The sequence below is a fragment of the Corvus hawaiiensis genome, chromosome 12 (assembly GCF_020740725.1).
Source record: "Corvus hawaiiensis isolate bCorHaw1 chromosome 12, bCorHaw1.pri.cur, whole genome shotgun sequence".
In the NCBI taxonomy this organism is placed as follows: Eukaryota; Metazoa; Chordata; class Aves; order Passeriformes; family Corvidae; genus Corvus; species Corvus hawaiiensis.
In genome coordinates, this window is record NC_063224.1 from 121,167 (window position 1) to 145,970 (window position 24,804).

A 24,804-nucleotide genomic window follows, 5' to 3' on the forward strand; every position below is an offset into this window, starting at 1 on the left:
GCAGCCCCTGAGGGAGGCGGCCTTGAGGGAAGGCTCGAAGCCGCATCGGTGGTGCCCCGCTGCAGGAGCTGAGCGCTCTGTGCTCCCTTCCCCGCCGTTGTGGCAAGGTTCGAAATGGTTTATCGGGTACAGCTCCAGGCGCTGAGAGAGCCCCCGGCCCAGGAAGGCAGGTGTTTTGGGCTCGTGGTTCGCCTGAACTTTATTTAGGCTGTAAAAGAGGTGATCTTGTTAGTGTGGGCCCACTTGGAAATTGAACTCCTCAGAACATCTACAGAAGGAATTACCAGTTATTTCAGCTGAGTGATTTAATTATTAAGGAAAAGAGAAAACAAACTTTTGCTTCTGGAAACAGGATGGCTCTTGGCTGGAAATGTTGGAGAATCCGTGTAACAGGCTCCTAGTCATGGGGTTATGCTGTTCCCTCTTTCTGTATGGTTCCACTTGGGACAGCTGCCACAGTCGTTCCCCTTCCAGAGAGGCAAGAATGTGCTTTTGTACAGCCTTCTCATGCTTTGCCCCTATTCTTAAGACACAGCTATCCAGGCCGTAACATCCTTCCTGTTGAATGTCAGTCCCCAAAACCAAAAGGAAATGTGTGGTTTCAGACATTCTGCTGAGTTTCTGAGACTCTCAGTGACAAACCATTATGAAAACCCAGTGAAAGAGACGGAGATGGAGTTATAAGTATAACTTAACTATTTTAATAAATCTTGTACAGTGCATGGTTATATCATTGTCTCCTTCGCTCAGTTACATCAATGTACAGTACTTTATAGCAGTGTCTGCAGGCAGTACAAACAGAACAGATGCACAGCTCAGTCGCATGGAAATTTGTAAAAGTGACCTCTGCAATAAGGTCTACTGAGATATTTGTTTTAGGAAGTGCTCCTGTGGCTCCCAGCTTTACAGAGCTGTCATGTACACTCCTGTTAAAATCCCAGATAACTGTAATTCCCTGTGATTTGCTTTCCTGTACCCCCCAGGACTAGAGGATGGTGTGTTTCCTAGCTCAACATTCGTTTTTATTTTCATTTTAGAAACTTTTTCACCTCCCGTGCTTGCCATCCTGCCTCCCATCTCCACCCTAATCCGGAGCCAGGGCTTCTCAGGAGGATTGTCCTCTTCATCCCTCCCTGACAAGGTGAGTGCCCTTCTCAGATCCTAGCAGGGCTGTGACTAAACCCAGGATCCTCCCCTGCCTGCACCCTAATTCTGCTGGTGAGAGCAGTGTCCTGTTTCAAACGAAGAAAACAGATTATCTATTGGAGACACTTAAGAATGAAGCCAAAACTAAGGTGCACTGGTGTTCTCAGTTTTAGACATGAGTTCCCCAGATGCTGTTTTAAAGCTTTTTCCATTAAATGTGCAATGACAGGCACAAATTTGGACAAAGACTCAGCATGTGCTGAGAGAGAAAACCCAGCTGTCCCTGGGCTGTGGGCAGCTCTGGAGCTCGGTGTGCTTCACTGCTTTGCAATCAGATTGGTCTGTCAGTCAAACAGAGATAGAAATGCAATGTGCCAAACTTGCTGTGGACAGGAACTACGCTGCTTGCTTGAGTTTTGAAATGGTGAGTAAATTTTGGAAGCATAATCACTTAATTCTGCTTCTAGAGAGAGGCATTTTCCTCACCCCTATTTACAGATTGCTATATACAAATGCACATAACTTTATGAAGGAAAACGGGAAGTAAAGAGAAACACCCTGTGCTAAATTAGAGGGGTTTTTTTCTTGTGGCTATTTAATTTGTGTTAAACCTGCCTTTCCCAGTGTGCTTTGGGGTTTCAGCTGTTTGGGAATCATTTCAGCTGACTTTTTGCAGTGAAAACATGAAGATGGGGACAAGTGACCAACACCCTGGGAAGGGCTGTGGGTGTGCCTGGGTCGGGAGCAAATGGTCAGGGCTTATCTTCTCCTGGTTTGAGGCCCGGTTTGGCAACACCACCACAACATTCCAGTGCAGGATCTGTGCCCCAGGGAAGGGCTGCCCATCTGCCCCGAGCCCCAGCCTCTGCATCAGCAGCGGTGGGCGGGTGGAACTCACCTATTTCCAGATTCAAATCCCTTTGTTTGTCACTCCTGCTCATTTCTAGCACTGAAAGCTCATTTCAGCTGTTCAGAGATAGCACTAGCTGGTCCATGGATTTAAGGAAGCAGGCCAGACTTCGGGAATGTGTGTTGCCATTCTAGCCTTGTCCAACGAGGGGGCACAGGGGGACAGGACAAGGACAGGCAGTTGTCACCGGCCCTGTGCTCGTGGGCTGCAGGGGACACCTGCACTGAGGAGGAAATGGAAATGGGAATGGAAATAGAAAGGGTTAGGTAGCCGCGGGGTCTGAGGAGGGGTGGCCGATGCCGCGCCGCGCAGGCGTGGAAGCGAGGGCTCCCGAACGCGGAAGTAAGGCCGGGATGGAAGCGGGGGCGGGAGTGATGACGTCAGCAGCAGGCGCCGCCGTTCAAACGCGGAAGCAGCCGCGAATCCGGGCCGCATGGGGATAGCAGGAGGGCCAGATGGAAGCTCCGGGACCGCCCCTGGCCGCGCGCATGGCTCATCTGATGGGAGGACCCCAGGCTCGGGAGGTAGGGACCTGCCTCTGCCTTGCGCCGTAACAGATGGATCGGGCGAGATGGAAACCGAGAAATATTCTCGGCACTCTCGGTTCCTACACTCAGGTGTATTCCTAGTTCCTGACATTCCTTTAAAACTACCGAATTCTTCTCTCAGGTCCCTGGAGAATGGGGCTTTGCAGCCTGGGGGAGTTCTTGCAAAACGGGGTCTAGTGAAGCGCTCTGCAGGAGTGATTGTGCACCTGAGCGGTCATTTAATTGTCCCCTTTAATGAGGGAAACGTGATTAAACTCCCGGTGCTGTGCTGCTGTTGTGTGTCGGCCTCGAGGTGTGAGACAGTCTCGGTATCACACTGGAGTTGTTTAGTGGCTGGACTGGGACTGGGACAGGTCTTGTTGGTCAGGAACAAAAGGGAAAATTTATCTTTTGGCTTGCTTAATATCTTGGCTTTATTAATGTATCAATGTCAATTTTTCTCATTTGCTGCCTCCTGCACAGTGTGTTTGCAGCTCTGTGTGAGAGCAGACTCTCCCCTGTTGGGGAGTGAGACAATCCTGGAATATCCTGAGCTGGAAGGGACCCACAGGGATCACCCAGTCCCACCCCTGTCCCTGCCCAGACCCCCCAACAACCCCAGCCTGGGCATCCCTGGCAGTGCTGTCCAAACGCTCCTGGAGCTCTGGCAGCCTCGGGGCCGTGCCCATTCCCTGGGGAGCCTGGGCAGTGCCCAGCAGCCTCTGGGGGAAGAGCCTTTCCCTGATCTCAGCCTGAGCCTGCCCTGGCCCAGCTCCAGCTGCTCCCTGGGTCCTGTCCGTGTCCCAGGGAGTGGAGATCAGAGCTGGAGGCCCCGATGTGTTCTGACCTCACACTTCTCTACCAGAACAAACCCAGTGCCCTCAGCAGCTCTTTCATGGTCCTTCCACATCCCTCCCCATCCCCATGTCCCTTCTTTGGATGCTGTCAGCTTTTTATCTTTTGTATATTGTGGCGCCCAAAAGTGCCCCCAGGACTCCAGTACAGTTTAACAGCAATGAAAGAAAACAGTGGATTTCAACTTTGATCTCAAAAGCTGTCTCAGGCCCCTGATAGTGCCTCGAAATGTCTTTGCAGTTCTTGCTTTATGACTTGTGTCAAACACGGAGAGAGTGAGACTGAGCCCCTGGAGTCAGATTCTGTGTGAGAAGCCACACAGCAAGCCAGAAATCTTTGCTCCAGATCACCAGAAATTTACACTGTTGAGGGTGGAAATACTGAGAGTTGAGTCTTGGGAGCTGAGCCAGGAAAGCAGCACCTCTGCCATGGGCAGATTTGGCACGTGGAGAGAGCTCGAGCAGCTTCCAAGAGGCCCCAGCAATGTGTGTGTGGAGCTGGGAGGAGCATGAGTTGCAGTGTCGTGTTTGGAGTCCCCCTGGGTGAGGATGTAGGAATAGACTGGAGGTTTTGGTGACTGAGGTTTCTTTTCTGTGGCAATAATTGTTCTTGGCCACATCATTTCGGTTTGTTACTCTCCTGTGGTTTGTTTTACAGGCCTATTTCCTTTCTCTCCTACTATGGTGTCTCAGTTATCTTCAGCAGAGGCTCAGCAATAACTAAACTTGAGCTTAGATACTTAAACTTCAGTTCAGAGTAGATACACGGAAGAAATCCTTCCCTGTGAGGGTGGGCAGGCCCTGGCACAGGGTGCCCAGAGCAGCTGTGGCTGCCCCTGGATCCCTGGCAGTGTCCAAGGCCAGGCTGGACACTGGGGCTTGGAGCAGCCTGGGACAGTGGAAGGTGTCCCTGCCCTTGGCAGGGGTGGCACTGGATGGGCTTTAAGGTCTCTTCCCACCAAGGCCTCGTCTTCCTTTGCCTTCAGTGTCTGCCTCAGAGTTTGTACCAAAACCAAAGTGAGGTTGGTGTCACCTTCTCTAAACTGGGAGAACAGATCACTCCAAGCTGTGGGGAGTTGGAGAGGCTGTAGGATGGAGAGGGTGCAGCCCTGCAGACGCCGAGCTGTGGGGTTGCTGCTTTCAACACCCTCGTTGTTCCTGCGGACACAGCTCAAGGTGGGTCTGAGAGAGACAAACTCTGCTTTTGGGGGTTTGTGTTGATGGGGAGGGGAGGGGAGGGGAGGTCACTGCTCTGCTTATTGTAACTGCTGTGGCAGAGCCAGGAGCCCAAGGCAGGACAAAGGCAAAGCAAACCTCTCCTAGCTCTTGGGTTCTCTTCATTCCCAGATATTCTGATTCCTGCCCAAGTCCAAGTTCATTGTGCTGTGCAGGATGCGAGTTTAATCAGGTTTTAGTGCTGGTTTAGCTGAGTATTTCTAGGGCTTGAGGATGAAGCCAAATGCTCTGCATTGAAAAAGTGATGGATGTTCAGCACAAGATTCTCTTCAGGAACTGGCACGAAAAGTGGTTGCTGAAGCCGAGGGAGGAGCAATTCCCAGCTTGGCTGGAAGAGGGAGAAGTGCTCACTGCTGGTCTGTCACTTCATCCTCATGAGTGAGTCTGGGAGCTCCCGAGATCAGCCAGGCTGCAATTTCAGATAGTTTAGATGGTCTGGCCTTGAAAAATTCATATTTTGGTGCCTGGAACAAAAGCTGAAGGTGGCAGGAAGTGGCAGCAGTGGCAGGGAACTGAAGTGACACCACCCTGAGCTCAGAACTAATTTTGGTTGTGACCTTGAGCAGTCCCTGGGCCACACCAGAGCTTTTTGTGTCATCTGCTTTGGGAGATTCTTCCTTGCCTGTGGAGAAGTTGGGTCTCGCACAGGTCTGCTGTGGAGCACCTGTGCCACCACCTTTAAAGAGCCACACTGGAGGTGTCAGTGAGCCCCTCAGTGCCTGCCCAGCCTAGAGCAGGGCTGGGAGGGCAGGGGGCTCAGGGAGTGCTCATTCCTGGTGGTGTTGGAGCTCTGAGCCCAGCCCTGAGCTGGGTTTGTGGCTCTGAGGGCACGGGGAGTGTCCGGAGCAGGCCTGGCCTGGGCAGAGTAGGAACTCCTGGAGTAACTCCTGAGTAACCCACACCTTCCACGCGAGAGGGAGGCACTCCCAGAGTCAGGCGCTGTCTCCTCTGAGGTGCTTTGGGGTTTAATTCTGTTCTCATAGTGACTCCTCTCACCTGGGAACCCCATGGTTACCTACAGAGGGTCTGAGGCCTTAGGGATGTAAATATGGACAGGAGGGATTGGAATCTGCCTATCAGGGGATCTTCCCCTTGCCCAGAGGAGAGTGTGCAGAACTCTTCTGTGTGATGATAATGTTTTCATACTTTAGGTGTGAAAATAAAAAATGGGAGAAATCTCGTTTTTCTGGCAGCACACAAAGAACTTTCTTCTGTGTCACCACTAAAACTCTGTGAGGGGATGAACACCTGGGAATCTGAAAGACACATAGCTGGAAAGCATCAATATGAATGGATTTTTCTGCTTCTTTTTGCACTTGAAAGAAAGGTGAAAGTTACAGGCTGAGTCAAGCTTTTACCCTTTATTTCAATCAATTCAGTTATTGCTAAATATGGCTACACACAGGTAGCCCAGGTGACAGAGCTGCCTCCAGCTGCTCCTTGGCCCCAGTGTCCCACGCGGGATGCTTGAGTTATCCACTGAGAGCCCCCTTGAGACTGGAGCACAGGTAAATCTGCCTGTCTGAAGGGCAGGATTGTGTCCTAAGTCCCTCCTCATTCCTTCCTTTCCTCAGGCCCCAGCTGTGGCTGGGCCCACCATTGTGGCTTGGGTGGCAGTGGCACGTTGGAAAGCCCTGGGGGTGCCAGCTGGGGGTGAGAGCTCGGGGTGCCAGCCCAGGCTCCACCAGCACTTGGCCCACACTAGGGCACAGATTGAGAGATGAACTCTTGGAAGCTTGTCCTGAGGAGGATGAATGGTACCTGCTGGCGAAATTCGGTGCTTTCACAGAGCTGTGATAAACCCCAAAGTCTTAGACTGCCAACCTACAGCCTCTGCACCGTCACGTTCCCCAGTTGCATTTTGTATTGGAATTTTACCTGCTCCCACCTGCGTCCTCCTGCTGGCAGTGCCAGCAGCCCAAGTGCTGCCTCTCCTGAGAGCAAGTTCCTGCCTGTTTCCTCTCCCAGCCCCAGCTCTTGCTTCCCTCTGGCAGAGGCAGCTTTAGGTGCAATATCCTCATGTTTCTGGGAGTGGGTTTTGGAATAAACCTACACACGGGATGTCCATGGGTTGCTGCTATGGATTCTGTGAAAGGTGATCAGGAAAAGCAAGTTCAGAGTTACTCGGGATCCTCTGATTCCTGCCCATCTCATGGAGCTGGTCAGGGTGAAACTACTACTCCCATGCTTTTTATTTTCCTCCTCTTAGTGCTGGTTTTTCCCCAGGTAAGTCAGTGTTGGAGCAGCCCTTGTGGGTTTATCTGTAATGAGCAGTGGTTGTGTCTGCACACGGAGATAGCAGATTCCAGCTGTAGTGTGCAAACGTCGGTGCTTTGTGCCTTAGTGCACACCCACATTTGTCAGCTGACAGGGCTGATGTGGTGAGAAAACCTCGCACTCTCCAATAACCTGAGCACAGGAACTTCCTGAGTTGTTACATTTAACCAAAGCTCTGATAAAAAATACTACATTAATTTTTCTAATGGAGACCAGATTCCACATTATCATAATTTACGTTTTTGGATAGTCTTTGATTGACTCTGATGGGAAGGGAGGTGAATCAGTATCTTGTACTTTAGGGAAAGATCTAGGGGAGAATTGAATTGTACTTCCTTGGAATTCACATCACCCCCCCTTGGTCGGAGATGTTGATCTTGAGAACAACAAGCAGAGAACAGCCCAGGAAGGGCTGAACGTGACAAAACAGTGCAGAGCATACAGAAATCCTCTTTGCTGTGTTCATCATTCTGTCTTCATCTTGGATTGTTTCCACCCTTCTCCTCCACCTGGAAGTCACAAGCATCCTGCAGTGGCAGGTACTCTGGGTTCTTCTGCCAGGAGTAGTCTAAGAACAGCTTTTGCTGGGAGCAGCTCTGACCTTGCTGAAATCACTGCTGAAATCTCCCCTGACTCTTGCAGTGCCAGAATTTCAGGGTGGCCGTGGTGAGGCAGGGACTGAGCCTGGTTCATTGTCCCCAGAGCTCGGGTAGTACAGGACAGTCAGGCCAATAAAGCCCCTGCTCAGGGCTGGGAATGAGATCCTGGCCAGCTTTCCCTCTCTGCCCCTCTCTGCAGTCCTGCTGGGCTATGTCATGCTACTGTGTTACAGCATTGTTCCATGTCTTTTTTTTTTTTTTTTTTTAGGAAGTAATGTCAGATATTGGCAGTCAAGGGCGATGGAGCAAGGTGAGCTGTGACCGGTGGACAGAATGAGTTGTTACGGCCTCGGTCTCAATTTTTGGTGCAGCTCTAAGCATCCGTTGTTGTTTGTGTGTTTTAGGTGGTCCACTTGCAGGATGTCCTGGCCCTGGATGCTGGAGGGTGCAAGCCTAAGGTATAGGTGTGGTGTACTTCAGTCGGAGCAGGGAGGCTGTGGTTTCACAGTCTCTCAGCATGTTTCGTGTGGTTTTGCTTTGCTTCTCTGCAGGTGCTGCTGCCTCCCTGGGCGTGCCAAGGGACAGAGGCGAGCAGGTGAGTTGGCATTTAGGTGGGGTGGCTGATAGGCCAGCGGTCTATGGCAGCGTGCTGAGCGTGTCCCTTTTCATTGTGCAGGTTTGTCCTGGCCACCTCCAGAGTCAGATCAAGATCTGAGGTGAGCTGGGGCAGTGGTGTGGAGTAGCCCGGGGATGCTCTTCTTGAGGGCAACAGTGACGTTTTCTGTTTTATTGTCTTAGGTACCGTGAGCAGGTGTGGAGCTGAAGCTTGGAGAGAGCAGGTAAGCGATGAGCCTCGGCAGTTTCGAGGGAGGGGGCCTTGCGGAAGGGGTCTCTTTTGGCGTGTGTTGTCAGAGGCTGAATTTTCTCGTTGTTCTTCATCTTTCGCAGCTGCCAAAGCGGACCGTGGGGAACGTGTTGACATCTGAGGTGCTGATGCATTTTTTCTGTCAAGGATGGATTTTGTCCATTTGTCTTCAGAAAGCTAAGTGTTGGGAGCAGTGGTTGGGAGAAGGGAAAGGCCTTTGGAGTTCCAGGAGGCAATTGGAAGTTAGCTTAGAGAAGAGGGCTGTTGTGGGAGGGTCCCTTGGAAGTAAAGGGAGAGGGTTTCTCCTCAGCATCACCTGCGTCTTTGCTGGGCAGGGCAGTTCCCACCCATCTCTGTCATCGGCCTTTGAGTCTCGACATCATCGTGGATCTTTTTGCCCGAGGAGCTCGCCTTTGGGTCTGGCACGATCGCCACAGTCTCCATTTTACCTACTCGCTGGCGTAGCCGCCCGCAGGCATCTTGGCCACTTGCTGGATGGTCAAAGGTAAGGGATCAAAGGTCGGGTTGTCAAGGAATGGGTCAAGGGGTTAAAGGTCAGGGAGTAAAAGGTCAAGGCTCGGGCTCAGGATTAGAGGTTCCAGCATGATTTTCCATGATGGTTCCCAGTGTGGGGACACGGGGTGTGGGGTCAGTGGTGCCGGGGGCGGGCAGGAGCCCCGTGGGCAGTGGCCGGCAGCAGCGGGGACGCCTCCGTATGGGTCGCGCCCCTCCACTGCCAGCAGAAGCCCCCCTGCGCCGTGCGGTGCCCGGCCGCACTCCTTGCCCTCCCCGCCGCTGCCTTCCCGCACTCCCACCGCACCCCCTGCTCCCCTCCAGCCCAGGGAAATGCAGGAAAACACAAAATCATCGAGGTGGAACAGTCACCGGAGCTGCCCGAGCCATCCCCCTGCCTGAAGGCGGCAGCTGCCCAGAGCCAGGGGCACCCAGCAGGATGCAGCTCCTCTTTCCCAGGAGCTGGAGGCAGGGTTTCCCAGGCAGGGGGAGCAGGGAGAATTTCAGCTCCCAGCAGCTCTCTGTGAGTGCTGGATGGACTCTGGGCTGAGCCAGGTGGGAAGTGTGGGTGGTGTTCATGTCCCCAGGAGCTGCTCAAATCCACCTTAAACTCCTGGAATGGTCTGTGCTGGCAAGAACCTTACAGACCATCCTGTTCAGCCCCTTGCCATGGTCAGGGACACCTTCCTGGGGTGTCTGTGCCAGAGTGGTGGAATGGGCAGGACTTTCTCCCTGAGCCCAGTCCCGGGCAAGATTGGGGTTCCCATGGGAAGAAGCCTGTGAGCTGCATTTCTGGAGCTGGGAGCCTCCATGCCTGGGAGTGTTTCCAGTACTGCTCTTTGGCTTTTTCCATAACTGGGCATGATGTTTCTCCCCAGAGCAAGGTGGTTTTCCCTGGATTGTTGGGGTTACACACTGGCTGTTTGACAGCTCTGTTGTCTCTTTCTCCTGAATGGAAGAGCGAGGAACGGGGGATGCTCCCGACTGTCACAGGGATGTGGGAACAGCCCAGTTCCAGTGAGGAATGGGACGCCCAGCTCGTGGCATGTGCCCTGAGATGGTCTTTGCTGTTGTTTTGTCCTTAGAGCCTGTTGGAGTGCTGGCCTGGATTTGGGAGGAGCCAAGTAGCCTGGAGCAGTGAGGTTTTTCCTGTCAGAAATCCATGCTGGGGATGTTTTCCCTGGCTGTCCCAAGGGGAAGGAACAGCTCTGGAGTTTTTGCAGCCACAGGCTGGGGATGCATCCCCTGAAAACCAGTTCAGGATCATTCATCTGGCTCTGTCCCTGACCTGTGGCTTCCAGGGAGCCTTCTGGTCTTCTGGATATTCCCAGGAGAGGATATTTCACCACCTGACTTTTAAGCCAGGAATTCCAAACCCAGTAAGTCGGTCACATTCTATGGGAGCTGCCCCAATGGTGGGATGGCAGAGGGCACACCCGACGCTGCTGTTTGGGACATTCCCGACTGGAACGGGAGCCAGCTGGGCATTTTGGAGCGCTGAGGCCACAAGGGCAGCCTTGAGTGGCATTCCCAGGCAATGCTGAGGCATCCCATGGCTGTGGCACGTGGCAACACATGCCTGATGTGGAGCAGAGAGAGGAAGGGAGAAAATCTGAGTTGATGGGAGGAATGGAATTGGGCTTTCCAGAATGGAATTGGTATAGGTGCTGATGGTATCATGGAATCATGGGGTGGCTTGGAAGGGACACAAAGACCCTCTGGGCTCTGTTATCCCATCCCGTGGCAAAGAACACGTCCAAAACTGCCTCCTCACCCTCATGGAATGGCAATGGGTGTTGGGAGCTCTGGCTGGAGCACCTGGAGACCAGGTAAGAATAGCAGTGGCATTGTTTTGGCTGCTGCTGGATGTGGTTTTCTCTTTTCAAGATGTTCCTCTGATTGATGTTTTCACAGTAGCTTGCTAGGCCTCATTTGAGGATAATTCCAAGAATTTTGAAGTAGTTGGAAAAGAATGAGGAAAAAAGGTGAACCTGATCCATTTCTAGTAATTCTGAACTTCTCTTGCAGCACCGTTCCAGGGGAAAGCTGGTGAAAGGATAAAGATGCAGAGGAACAAGTGTTGTAAACCCCCCTGCCTCCCTGACAAAGCAAACCTTTCTGCAATCCCAGTAAATCTCTTGGAGAAACTGTGGGATCATAAGGTTTCCTAGGAAAGGAAAACTAAGGACAGAGATGAGGAAATAGGCTTCCAATTAACAATGATTTGATGGAGGTAGGAATGATTCTTGTATGTTTGATGCACCCCTTTTTATTCCTGGGATAATTTTAAATGATTTCTTTAAAAAATCATTTCAATTTGGGAATTCAGATTAGAGAGGAAACGATGCAAAATAAATGCAGGGAGAGATCACAGAATCATCCTGGAATGGCAGAATAGTTTGGGTGGGAAGGGATCTTAAGGATCACCTCATTCCATCCACAGGGTGCTCCAAGCTGCGGCCAGCCTGGCCTTGAACACTTCCAGGGATGGGGCAGCCATGATTTCCCTGGGTTTACGGGCACAAGAGGAAATTTCCAGCAGGAACTGAGGGGTTTCCCTTGCTCTGCCTGGCCCTAGCAGGGCTTTGGGAGGCAGAGGCTGTGGGAACAGGAGCTTTGTCCACTGCCTTGGGGGAGTCTCTGATGTCCCAAAACCCAGCAGAGCAAGTGGTTGTGGTTTAACATCCCATTCAAAGGAGATGCCAGGCCAGGAACAGGAATGGACTGCAGAGCAGGGATGGTGCCCAGCAGAGGGGTGACTGTCCAGGGGGTCCCAGCAGTCCATCCCTGCTGCCCAGGTTTGGGATGAGCAGGCTGGTGACTCTCCCTGTGCTTGCTCTGCAGGATGAGGAAGCCAGGCCTGCTGAGGAGGAAGATGAGGAAGTGTGTGAGGATGGAGACAGTGGCCACCAAAGGCTGGGGAAGGCACAGATCCAGGTAGGAGACGTTGCCTTGCGAGGAGAGGGACTTGTCTGTCCCGTTGGAATTTGGGGCGTGAGGCCAGTGGAACAAAGGGTTTGATTCCATTTTCTTGCTCGGGTTTTCACGTGCCTTAAGAGAGCTTTGCGAAAATGTCATTATCCCTGATTGAGTCTCTGAAAAACAGGGATTGAAGCTTTCAGAAGGGGCCCAACCCTGCCTGCATGTATCCAAGTGCAGCCCCCCCTCCCTGTTTTTGTGTACAGCTGGGATGAGACCTCAGCTGCTGTTACTTGCCAGCTCACAAGTTGTGTAGCTCAGAGCCTCAGCCATGAAGGGCCAGGCTGTGTTTAAAACAGCCCAAGGTGCCAGAGAGCTGGAGTAATTTCCTAGCAGGTAACTTGACTTGGAAGCTACGTTCTAAAATTTGTCCACATTTAATTGATGTCCCACATGGAGACACCTGAAGAAGCAGAGGTGGGGTATTCCTAAGAAAAGAGCATCTAAATTCTTTGGTGGTAGAGGGCTTAAAGTCTGAGTGGAGGTGCCTTTAGGACACTTCCATTCCAGTATCTGAATGGAATTTAAATGAAGTATCCAAATCCTGACAAGCTTGTATGAACTCCAAAGCCTCTGCAAGTGGTTTACAGCCAGGGAAGGAGATAAGAGTCTGGAGTCTCTCCCCAAAACCTGGCTGCTGGTTTGTTTGGCCAGGCATAGGAATAATTGTGTATTCCCTGGGGCTGTCCTTATGGGGAGAGGTTTACTTATGTGCCCTGGGTTTATTCAGTGCATCTTCAAAGTGATGGAAACTGATTTCATTGAAATGCCTGGGGTGCCAAATGTTTTCCCTAGCCAGAGCTCGGAGCCAGCCCAGTGGGAAGGGGTTTAGTGGCCATTTTCCTGCTCCCTTGGGCAGCAGCACTGGAGCACTCGCACCCAACCGTGCCCGAGGTGCCGAGTACTGGCAGGAGGCAAAGCCAGGGACTGGGCAGTAGGAGCTTGCAGTGCTCCTGGAAGCGCAGACCTGGAGCCGTGGGTTAGAACTCCCAGGAGCTGCTGCCTCACTCAAACCTTGTTTAAAGCTCAGCATCCCTCCTGCTCCCTTGGAATGATTGTTGCTTCTGTTGTTGCTCTTTCCCGATCCATTATGATTATTATTGTAAATTGCCACTCCATTTCTTCCATAGCCCTTTGCTTCCCAGAGGTGGTGCTTTAGGCAAGCCCCTCCAGCCTGGGAAGGGGCTTTTGGCTCCAGACTCATTCCCAGTCCCCATGAGCAGCTGGACCTGTGCTGTCCCCAGCAGGTGCCTTTCCTTCCTTCCCTGCTGCACTTTGGCTTTTTGAGGGCTCTCTGGGGGGCTGAGGGAGAAGTTCTTTGTCATTCGAGGGCAGCATAAGCCCTGATCCCACTAAAAGCAGGAGGAATCATTTCATCCTTGTTCTTGGATACACCTTTGGTGTTTTCTCTCTTTTGCTGACACTGTGTGGTGAAGCAGCAGCTCCCTGGAATAACTTTTATTTGTAAAACAATGAATTCCCTGCTGGAATCCCAGTCCCAGCCCCCCAGATCAAGGTGCAGTTTAAGGCCTTACACCCTGACCAGGACAAGTTCCTGTCCTTAGACATGGAAAACAGGGGAAAACTCAGACTGGATTGGAGCCAGCATCCAGAATGGGGAGAGTGAGGCAGCGTGCTTGGCACAGGCTGGGGCTGGTACAGGGGGTGTTCCCCGTAGGATGACACCCATGTGGAGCAGATCCTTCTCTTCCTTTGTCCAAAGCCCGATGGCAAATGACTGAAGAATCCACAAGTGGGGCCTGGAAGGAAAACGGTTCTGTTAAAATTAGGCAAAGAATGCACTAAGAAAAAATGGACATCCTTTTTATGTATGAAAGTAAGTAGGGGAAAAATGTTGAAAAAGAGCTCTTTTATTTGGTGCCACCTCTCATTTTTTTATGGATAAAACCCTCTAGTGAGCAATCAGAACAGGAGTGGGAAAGCCAGGAGCCTTTGACTTCCACAGTGGACTTAATTTCCATGCTTAATTTCAACAATTTCTTCTCTCTCAGGACAGGAAAACCCACTTAACTCATCCCATCTTTGCCAAAAGCTTTGGTGGTTGAGCAGCCAAACCCAATGGGCTCTGGCCCCACCAGCCTGTACTGGAGGGCCCCTGGTCCTGCCTGTAGTGTGGGATGAATCCCCAATTGTCCCCAGAGGGGGCTGCCCCGGTCCCTGCAGTGCCCAGCACCTGAGACACAGAGAGAGCCCTGTCCACAGGGGCTCCTTGTCAGGAATGTGGCAGCAGCCCCAGGAGCAGGCTGGAGGTGAGAACTGGGGCTGTGTTTGAGACTGACCAGGTCAGCTCAGTGTTTACCTGTGGGGGGAGTTTGGCCCCCCACGCTGAGTTGAAGTGGGATCAGGGTGACAGATGCTGCATTTTGGGCACCCTGAGAGTTTCTCTCCCCTTGGAGATTTCCTGCGGGGATGGGGCAGGGCAGGGAGCAGAATTAACCCTGCACCTCCCGTGGGCACTGCTGGCCTTTGTCTCTCTGTTGTGCCATCAGCCTGTGGGAATTTGCTGCTGCCGCTGCCACCCCACCTGGGGGCTGCGTGCTCCTGGCAGCCCTTCCCAGCCCCACAGCCGAGCTCCAGCGCTGCCTCCAGGCTGTGTTGGGAGAGTTTGCTGGGAATGTGCCTCATCCCTGGGAGTATTCTTTCCTTCCAGAGTGGATGGATGGAGCTTCTGGGCTTGTCAGCTTCAGAGTTTACTTGCAAAAGTCACTGCAGGGAAGAATGACAAGGAGGTTTGTCAGAGTGGTGCTGTCAGACCCCACCTGCCAGTCTGTGCTTTGGGTTGGAGGTTGTTGTGTATTGGCCCTGCAGGGAATGAATGTCCCCTTCCCACCTCAGCCCAGCAGATGCCAAGGGCTCTTCCTGGAGTACTTACTCTTTGCTTCCCTTTGGGATAACTTAATCTGCAGCCTTCCATGAGCAATTCCTTGGCTTCTCCTGGAGAAAACCCCACGGCAGAGGCAGTCTGCAAAGGAGCCCAGAGCTGTGCTTGGAGCAGAGAGTGCTGAGAGCTGCGTGTGCCTCTGCTGCCCCAGGCTGGCAATATCCCCATGGCACAGACTGGGCAAATGAGATTAGAGGGAGCACAATCCCTTCCTGGAAGAGGTTTTCACCTGTGCAGATCAGGCACGGGGCAGGAAGGGAACTTTGGAGATCAGCTGCTTTCCCCCAGAAAGGATCACTCACACCAGCATGGATGACATGACCTGTGCCCACTGCTCACTATGTACCCGGCCAGAATCAAGAGCAAAGGTGGGTTTGGGTGTGAGCACTTGAAATAACTTTGAAAGAGAAGCAATCACCTTTTGCTGCTTCTTTCTTTCTTTCAGATGCTGGGATTGCCTCTGGGCACATGTGCTGAGCTCTCCCTGCAGGGAACTGTCAGGCCTTAACAGCTGTGAGGTTGTGTTCTTCTCAGTGGGGAACTGGAAATAATTATTAATTAATTGCAGAAATGTTTTCTGAACCTTTCCCCTTTCCTGGTAGATCTTCTCTCTCTGCCTCTGAATTTACAGCTGTTCCCTGGTGTCATTGGCCCTGCCTGAATTCCTTGCAGCTCCTCACTGGGAAAACCTGGGATAACTTCGAGGGGACAGAGGAGACATTTTTAGCTGAAAACCTGGGGTGACTGAGAGGGGACACAAGAATTGTTTGTGTAGGAAAATGGGAGGGGATGTCGAGCGGAGCAAGGTGGCATTTTTGAGGGAGAAGCTGAGGTGATGTTTAGGGGAGAGAATGCACATTTTTGGGGCAGAAAAGAGTTAATATTGTACAGGAAGGAACAACTGGGGGGTAAAACTTGATGTAATCTGTAGGGGACAGAATGAATATTTTGGAGCAAAAATGAGGTACTCAGTAGTAAACAAAGAAGGAAAATTTTGGGAGGCCAAACTTGACAAAGTCTCAAGAGCAGAGAATGAACACTTGGAGGGAAAAAGGAGGTGATGAGTACTGAGCATGTGGGGAAAATTTGGGGGCTAAATCTGAGCTAATCTCTAGGGGAGAGCATGAACACACTGAGGTAACATGAGGGAATCAGTTGTGGGCAGATAGGGAAACTTGTGTAAAAATAATATTAAATAAGCTGTAAAAAGAACATTTTGAGGTAAAAATGAGGTAAGCAGTAGTAGACAGATGGAAAACTTTGGGGGTAAATCTTGATAGAAGCTACATGGTAGAAAGGAAATAAATAAAGAAGGAAGAATGAGGGAATCAGTAGTGGACAGGTAGGGGAATTTTGGGGGGTCAAACTTGAAATAATCTAAAGGTTGAGAATGAATCTTTTTTGGTAAAAATGAGGTAATAAATTGTGGACAGTTAAGGAAAATTTTGGAGGTTAAATTTGAGGTAATCTCTAGGGAGAGTGTGACCACTGACATAAACTGAGGCAATCACTGGGGCTAGGCAAGGAAATTTGGGGTGTAAAACTTGGGAAGATCTGTAGGGCAAAGAATGAACGTATTGAGGAAGCAATGAGGTGATCAGTAGTCAAGATGAGGTAGAATGTGGGGGGCAAACCCTGAGGTAATTATGTAGGAACCATAAGTGGTTTTGAGAAAAAATCTCAGCTAATTTGTAGGGGACAGAATGAACATTTTGGGGGTAAGACAGACATAACCTGCCTGGTTTTGGTTTTAAAATCTAGTCAGTGTACAGGGGACAAAGTAGACATTTTGGTAATAAAATCCGAGTTCATCTGTAGAAGAAAGAACTCATGTTTTGAGGTAAAAAGGAGGTGATCAGAACTGGGCAGGTAGGGAAAACTGAGGGGGTAAAATGTGAGGTCATCTCTAGGAGAGAGCAGGAGCATCCTGAGGTAAACTGAGGGAATTGCTGTGGACAGGTGGGTAAATCTGGGGGGTAAAACTTGAGGGAATCTCCATGGTAGAAAATGAGTATTTGGAGGTAAAAATAAAGTACTCAGTGGTGGAGACGTACGGAAAATTTTGGGGGTAAAATCTGAGGTGATCTGTAGCAGAGAGAATGCACTTGATGGGGTAAACTGAGGTAATCACTTATGGACAGGTAGGGAAGTTCGGAGGGGTAAAAATTGAAAGCATCTGTAGGGCAAAGAATGAAAAGATTGAGGTGGAAATGAGGAAAGAGGTAGTGGACAGGTGGGGAAAGTTTTGGGGGCAAATCTTGTGGTAGTCTCCAGAGCAGAGAAAGAATGCTTCCTTATAAAAAATGAGGAACTCAGGAGACAGATGGGGACATTTTGGGGGTAAAATCTCAGGTCATCTCAAGGTGAGGGAAGGACTATTTGGAGGTCAACTCAGCACTCACTGTGTCCTCCTTCCTTGGCAGCAGCTGGCAGGGAAGGGAGAAGAGGCCTCGAGCTGGAGAGGGGCAGGAGAAAGGCACTGTGGGCAAAGGCACCTCCCTGGCATCCCCAGGGCACCTGTGGGGAACACAGTGGACACTTTGGGAGCAAAGGGAGGTGATTGCATTGTCCCTTTGGGGGATGCTGGCATTTAGATCATTCCATCCATTTGCCTGCTGACATTTCTCAGCCCAGGGGCTTTGGCTGCCAGGGCAGCACAAAGATTGTTCCCTGTGTGGTGCGCAGATGAATTCTACCCAAAGTCCTGAATTCCCTGCTGAATTGCCACTGGAATAGCCTGCCAGCGCCTCCTGGAGCATGGATATTCCCATGCAGAGCTGCCTATTTAACACCAGGTGTGTCAGGAACCAGCAGAGCTTCCAGGGAAGCTCAGCAGGGTCAGGACAAGGACAGCTTCATGTTCCATAGAATTTGCTGTTTGTAACCCTCATCCCCCAGCCCCCCCATGTCCCTGGGGGCACCTGACAGAGTTCCCTGGAATTCAGCTGCCTGCACCCCCCGAGCTCGGGCTCCAGGTGATATTTTAAAGCAGGAGAAGGCGCTGGCCGGACGCGCTCCCAGCCTGTGCTGAGGCAGCCCCTGTGCCCATGGGAGGACTTCTCTCCCTGCAGGAGCTGATTTCATTCCAGAGCCTCAGGAGTGGCCTCTGCAAGTTCTTTTCCCTCAGGAAAGGAAGGGATGCACATCCCCGCCTTCAGGGCACCAGCAGTGTGAGCCACCTGGGAAAGCTTTCCATCAGTTGTGCAGTTCCAGCTGGCTCCCCAAAAACTCCCAACTCAATCCAAACAGATTTCTCTGACTCTGGCCTTTCATTTGAAGGCATCTCTGAGGGCATTGCTTAGCATTTCATTGCTGTGGGGGAAGCTTGCCTTGGCTCTAACACTGCTGAGGGATGATGACCTCAGGCTGGAAGGGAAGGCATTTTGGGTGGCTGGGACATACCTGGCAGGAGTGTGGGAGGTCAGCACCGGGAATTGCTGTCTGAGCCCCTCTGCAAAGAGCCCGTGCTGACATTCCCCAGTGCCAGCTGTTCCTTGGGGCATTTTTGGGGTGTCAGTGGGGTCTGTCAGGGCTGAAGCATCTCCGGGTGCCTATTCAGAGCAGCCCCTGGCCGAGGGGCCGCGGGCAGCCCTTTATCCATGTCCATCCCAGCTCTGCCCGGGCAGCCCAGTGCCCGTTCCCGGGATGTGTGTTTGGCACGCTGCGTGCCACAGGCAGGACACTGCAGGCACAGCTCCTCTCTGCAAATCCAAAGCACAAGAGCTGCTGCTTCCCTTCCTGGGGCTCCCAGCCTTCTCCCTCCCCTCGTTCCCTGCCAGCTGGGACACACGGACGGAGCACCAAGGAACACTCCTGGCAGTGAGCAGGAGTCTCTGAGAGCTCTGTGCAGCTCTGGGCCGGAAAAGCTGGCCCGGCCTCAGCAGCCCCTGGGATTTTGGGCTGTGAACACTCACCTGTGGGAAAGGCCCCTCTGCAGGCAGGAGCAGCCCTGACCCTCTCCAGAAGAGCTTTGGCCGTGGACCAAGTGAACCCTCAGGACTTGCCTTGCTCATTTCTCCCTGGAAAGGGCCATGGAACGAGCACCTTTACAGCTGTTGGGTAAATCCTGGAAAGGGCAGGAAATCAGGGTTATGGGAAGAGTTCAGTGCTGTCACACAACTGCTCACCTGTGTTGTTGCATGATCAGGTGCTGGCCATGGAGCTCTGCCCTGGGGCCATTGCAGGGGCTGGTGTGGAAAGCAGCATTAGCATAAAAGAAGGAGCTCTATTTGCATAGGAATGGCCTTGCTGGCACTTGGCGTTCCTATCCCAGGCAGGACATTGCCAGGAGCTGAGATTGGCTTGGCTGGAGCAGGGTGCTGAGAGTGCCCAGGTGTGGGTTCAATCGCCAGAGGAGCCATTCACATAAGGGTTCGACTTGGTGGTCCTTGTGTATCCATTCCCACTCAGGATGTCCTGTGCTCTGGAAATAAAGAAGAAACATTCCTCACTGGACTTTTAAAGCCAGTTTTTGCATTGGAGCATACAAGCCCCAGAGAAAGCGGGGGGGGGGGATGGGAAGGAAGGAGAGCATCAGGTCTCACGCGGCAGTTGTGGGATGAGCGGCTCAAGCAGCAGCGAGCCCCGGCGAGGCCCCGATCCCGCAGCGGGCGCAGTCAGAGCAGGAGCGGCAGCAGCGGCCTCGGCCCCAGCGCCCGGCCCGAGGGAGCGGCTCGTCCCGCTGCAGCCGCGCTCGTTGGGCGGGGCCGCGGCGGGCGGGAGGCCCCTGGGGGAGCGGCCCCGGGACAGGGGGAGGCGGGCGCTGCTGTGCGCAGGGGGTGCGGCGGCCTCGGCAGTGCCGGGGCTGGGGGAGCTCCGCGTCCCCGCGGGGGCTGCGGGCGGGGCCGGGCCGGGAGCGCCGGCGCTCCGGTTGCGCCAGGGGGCGCCCCACAGGGCGGGCGGCGCTGAGGGAGCGGCGGCCTCGGGGGGTGCCGGGGGCAGCACGGGCGGTCCCCGCGGCCCGCCCGCTTCCAGGCGCGATCCAGCGCCTGCTGCGGGGAAGCGCCGCCCTCCCGGCGGGCCCGGCACCGGCACGGCCCCGGCTCCCCGCGGCCGCAGCGGGAGCGTAGCCGGAGCTCCGGCGGGAGCCCAGCCCCGCGCTGGCCGCAGCCGGAGCGGCAGCGCCGGGCTCGGCCCCAGCGCCAATCCCGGAGCGGCTCTTCCCAGCCGCGGTGATCTCGATCCCTAATGCCGTCCCCCGTCCCACCTCAGTTCTCCGACCCCGGCAGCCGCACCCCGCCCGTCGAGAGACAAGCGGCTCGGCCCAGGACCCCCAGCAGACACCGACAGGACCCAGCCCCGAATCCCCGGGCCCGGGTCCCGTTCTCACCTCAGCGCTTCGGGCTCGGCGCAGCGCCGGGAGCAGCCCCCGGTGCCGGGCTCCGCACAGCGCCCCGAACGACGGTCCCGCCGCAGCCCGGGATGAGCAGGATGAGCGTTCACCGCACAAAGCGGAGCGAGCGCGGATCCGCCGGCATTTACGGGCGCGGGCGGAGCGGGGCGGGGCCGGCACAGGTGTGAAGGGCGGGGTCCGCACAGGTGCGCGGGGCCCCAGAGCGGCTGCGCGGGGCGGGGCCGAGGGGATTTAAGCCTCGGGAATCGGCCCCGCCGCCATTTGCTCCCTTGGCGCTCGGTGGGAACGGTTGTGGCCGGACCGGGCGCTGTATTTCTATATTTCCATATCTCTATGTCTCTGTATTTTTTTTCCTTTATATTTGTGTTTTTCTTCTTCTAACCCTCTCCGTTCTCCCCCCTCTGCCACCCCCTACACCCTCCCCCCCCCCCTACCCCCCCCCTCCCTCTCCCCCCTAGCCCTCCCCTCCCTCCCCCCCAGCCCGGTCCCCCCCATCCCCCCTCCCTGTCCCCCTACACACCCCAACCCTGCCCTACTCCTCCACCCTCTCTCCTTCTCCACCGTTCCTTCCCCTCCATCCTGGGTCCCCCCTGCCCCCTCACCCTGCTCCCCTTCCCCTCCCAATTTCCCCCACCTGCCCTCAATCCTCCCCCTCGGTCTCCCACCTTTCCTCGCCCCTCCACCTCCCCCTGTTCCTCTTCCCTCTTTCCCCCTCTGCATCTCGACCCCCCCCACCTGTGCTCCGTCCTCGTCCTCCCCCCGCCTCCTTTCCTGTCCCCCCACCCCACCTCTCCCTGCACACCCCGAACCCCCCACCTGCGCTCCTTCTTTGACCCCCTCTGCTCCCTTATTCCTGTCCTCTGTCCCGTCTTTCCCCCGCAGCCGCGGGGCTCGGGGCGCCGGAGAATAAAGCCCAGAGGGCCGGAGCCCGGCGCCCCTGCCCTCGCTGGAGGCCCACACGGGCCGGGTCCGCTCAACGGGTCCCCCGTGCAGTACAAAAACAGCGCCGGGGCTCCGGCTTTCCACACATCACACTGGGGATCCCCTCCTCAGGAGGGGTTCCCGAGGGGGGTGGGTGGGTTTCGGGGAGGGGGGTGTGTTGGGGTAGGGTGGGCCCCCTCCTCAGGAGGGGGTCCCGGGGGGGGGGGGGGCGGGGTTCGGGGAGGGTGGTGGGTTGGGGCGGGCCCCCTCCTGAGGAGGGGGTCCCGGGGGGGTGGGTGGGGTGGGCCCCCTCCGGAGGAGGGGGTCCCGGGAGGGGGTCAGGGTGGGCCCCCTCCGGAGGAGGGGGTCCGGGGGAGGGGGTGGGGCGGAGGGGGGACTTTCCCCACCTCCAGTCCCCGACCCCTCTCCCGGACCCCCTCCTCCGGACGGGGCTCGCCCCGGCCCCCTCCCCGGGACCCCCCTCCTCCGGACCGGGGCCCCGGGGGGAGGGAGGGTGGGGTGGGGGGGGGGCCTGGCAGGGGGCGCTGTTGGTTTGGCCTGTGATCTCTATGTCTGTTCATGCCGCAGAGTGACCTGACCCCCTCTGCTTCCCGCCCCCCCCCCCCCTCACCCCGGGGCCCCGGTCCGGAGGAGGGGGTCCGGGAGAGGGGGCGGGGACTGGAGGTGGGGAAAGTCCCCCCTCCGCCCCACCCCCTCCCCCGGACCCCCTCCTCCGGAGGGGGCCCACCCCACCCACCCCCCCGGGACCCCCTCCTGAGGAGGGGGCCCACCCTACCCCAACACACCCCCCTCCCCGAAACCCACCCACCCCCCTCGGGAACCCCTCCTGAGGAGGGGATCCCCAGTGTGATGTGTGGAAAGCCGGAGCCCCGGCGCTGTTTTTGTACTGCACGGGGGACCCGCCGAGCGGGTCCCCCGTGCGAGGCTCCAGCGAGGGCAGGGGCGCCGGGCTCCGGCCCTCTGGGCTTTATTCTCCGGCGCCCCGAGCCCCGCGGCTACGGGGGAAAGAGGGAAAGGGGAGGGATGAGATGGGGTAGGGAGAGGAGTCGGGGTGGGTTGGGGAGAACGAGGGGGGAAGGGAAAGGCCGGGTGAGGGGGAGGGATGATGGTCAGAGGAGGGGGAAGAGAGGGGAGTCGGGTTGGGGAGCGGGGTACGGAAAGGGGAGAAAGGAGGGGTGGGGGGGTCGGGGATGCACAGGGGAGCAGGGAGAGAGGGTGGGTGGCGCTGGGGAGAGGGCAGGCGGGGGGCTGGGAGAGACAGGGAGGGTGTGGGGGAGAGAGAAAGAAACTGGGGGGGTAGGAAAGAGGTGATAAGCGGGGGAAGAAGGAGGAGGATAAGGGCAGGAGAAACAGGGGGAAGAAAGAGGGGGAAGAAAGAGGGGGAGCAGGGGCCTCTCCCGGGCCACGCCGGGTGAGCCCGACCCGGCCGCAGCCTCCCCGAGCTCTGAGGGAGCAAATGGCGGCGGGGGCGATTTCGGGGGCTTAAATCACCTCGGCCCCGCCCTGCGCAGCCGCCCTGGGACCCCGCGCACCTGTGCGGACCCCGCCCCGCGCACCTGAGCCGGGCCCGGGGCCGCCCCTGAAGCCGCGCCCTCGGCCCCGCTCGGCCCCGCTCGGCCCCGCCCCAGAGCCCCGGCCCCGCCCGGCCCCGGGGCCCGCCCTGCCCGGCACGGGGGCGGCTCCATCGCTCGGGGCCCCGCCCCTCTCTCCCGGGCCGGACCCGCCCCGCGCACCGGGGCCGCACCGGGGCCGCACCGGGGCCGCACCGGGGCCGCACCGGGGCCGCACCGGGGCCGCACCGGGGCCGCACCGGGGCCGCACCGGGGCCGCACCGGGGCCGCGGGTCCCGGTCCTGCCAGCGGCCGCTGCGGGTCCCGGGCGGTGCCGCCTCTCCCCCGGCGGGATCGGGGCTGGGATCGGCACCGGGAGGAGCCGCTCCGGGACGGGCGCTGGGGCCGAGCCCGGCGCTGCCGCTCCTGCTCCGGCCGGCTCTCCGCGGGGAGCCGGGGCTCTGCCGGCGCCCAGGCAACCCCGGGATCCCGAGCCGGGCCCGACGCGCCGGGCCGGGCTCCGCTCTCAGCCCTGAGCCCCTCCCAGAGCCCGCCTTGGGCCCCACGACGCGGCCCCGGGCTCTGCCGCCAGCCCCGGACGCGGCGCTGAGTCGCTGCTCCCGAGCTCTGCGTGGGGCCGGCGAGCCCGGCTTCGGGCTGTGCCTGAGGCAGGACTCGGAGCTCAGAGACACAGACTCGCCCTGGCCCGAAGAGCCCGCTTTGAGCATCAAAACACGGCACTTGGGCTTTAATTCAGGGCCAGCAAAACGCAGCACTTCCGTTTCTCTTTGTGAGCCCAAACACACAGGACTCGCTCTCTTCCTCAAGCCCTGAAAACAGGATTTAGTCACTGTTTCTGAGTCCCAACTCTGGCCATAGGAGCCTGCGCTCAGGACTCTGTAGATAGAGAAATGCTGCTAGCAAGGATTTTCTTGCTATTTTCTGAGACTTTTCTCTCTCACAGAAGAGGTAGCAGAATTATGTAAACAACCAAGCCACCTGCAACCTTGAAAAGTCTTCTTTATGGTACAGTAGAAAAATATTTTGACAATGGATGTTTTAGGATTTTAGCCAATCACCCCCCAAGGGGAGGCTGATCCTTTGTCCAATTAGACTGTGAAGAAAGAAGTCTATAAGAGTTCGTAAAATAATTAATCAATCTTGCTGCACAATTCCTGCCTGCTGGATCTTCTCTCCTCCTCCTGCTCCCTACGGCTGCGGGACACAGTGATATACCCTAGGGCCTTGGCCTGCGGTAATAGGACTCCACAATGCAGGATTCAGTCTCTGCTTTCAAGCTCTGCGCCTGCTTTTGAGCCCCTGAAACGCAGCACTGGGTCTCTTTTTGTGAGCCCAAAACCGCTCCTGTCCCTCGGGTTCGGAGCCCCCAGAAGTGCCTGGGGCCATGGCTGGACCCCAGCTGGGCACCAGCAGCCGCTCCCTCACCCCCCGTGGGATGGGGAAGAGACCAGAGACAAAATTCCAGCTCAGAACAGTTTAAGAATGGAAACCAAATACAATCATTTGAGATTAATGACAACACATAGTGAGAGCAACAAGAGCAGTGGTAACACTAATGAACAGGAGAGGGAGAAAAACCCCTCCACACCCGCCCTGTTACGATCCGGTTTAAACCCAGAAAAGCAAAGCAAGCTAAGTCTCTGTGCATAAACCAGAAAGAACTTAGAAGGTTCAAAATATCCCCAGAAACGAGATTAAAACCAAACGAGGCTAGATGTTGTTGCCAAAAAAATGGATGTATTTTATTTAATAGTAGAGAGGCAAAGAGAAGGGAAGAGAGAGAAAGAAATAGAAAACAGAAGGGTGCGTGGGGGGTGGGGGAACAGGGAGAGGGGTTGGATGGAAGCCCATCACCCATCTGAGGGTGCCAACGACGTCTCGTTGCTCCCCTCCATCCGGTCTGCCGGTGGTGAGGGTCCCTCGTGGGCGCCGTGGCCACGCCGCCACATGCTGCCACAGCCGAAGGGTGCAGAATTCCGTGGGTTAATGCACACTTTGGGCCAGGCGGGAACGCCCACGTGCCTCTCTTGGAGGGGCCGGCTTGACACTGTCCCTTGCAACACTGAGGGTCTGTTGCATCATCTCTGGTGCTCTGCTGCAGGGTCTGGGGGCCCCTGTGCTGGGCCATGT

The 24,804-nt window shown here is 55.6% G+C and overlaps 2 long non-coding RNA genes across 10 annotated transcripts; one reads left to right on the top strand and one right to left on the bottom strand.

The window, feature by feature from the left end:
- Positions 1–848: 848 nt before the first annotated feature.
- On the top strand, positions 849–15,390 carry LOC125331956. 6 transcript variants are annotated; one of them, XR_007206285.1, is made up of 10 exons: positions 849–1,141; positions 7,954–8,007; positions 8,101–8,144; positions 8,226–8,265; positions 8,348–8,388; positions 8,498–8,536; positions 8,750–8,919; positions 10,013–10,306; positions 10,956–11,160; positions 11,772–12,129. It is a non-coding gene; the product is annotated as an uncharacterized LOC125331956 (long non-coding RNA). The 6 variants fall into 6 exon arrangements; XR_007206287.1 differs by having other exon boundaries at positions 8,755–8,919; XR_007206289.1 differs by lacking the exon at positions 8,750–8,919 and adding an exon at positions 15,254–15,390 and having other exon boundaries at positions 854–1,141; positions 11,772–11,864.
- On the bottom strand, positions 15,261–19,449 carry LOC125331955. 4 transcript variants are annotated; one of them, XR_007206280.1, is made up of 4 exons: positions 19,353–19,449; positions 18,723–19,231; positions 17,211–17,325; positions 15,261–15,349 (listed from the first exon to the last, which is right to left on the bottom strand). It is a non-coding gene; the product is annotated as an uncharacterized LOC125331955 (long non-coding RNA). The 4 variants fall into 4 exon arrangements; XR_007206282.1 differs by lacking the exon at positions 17,211–17,325 and having other exon boundaries at positions 15,264–15,349; XR_007206281.1 differs by lacking the exon at positions 15,261–15,349 and having other exon boundaries at positions 16,863–17,325.
- Between the last annotated feature and the right edge of the window lie 5,355 nt (positions 19,450–24,804).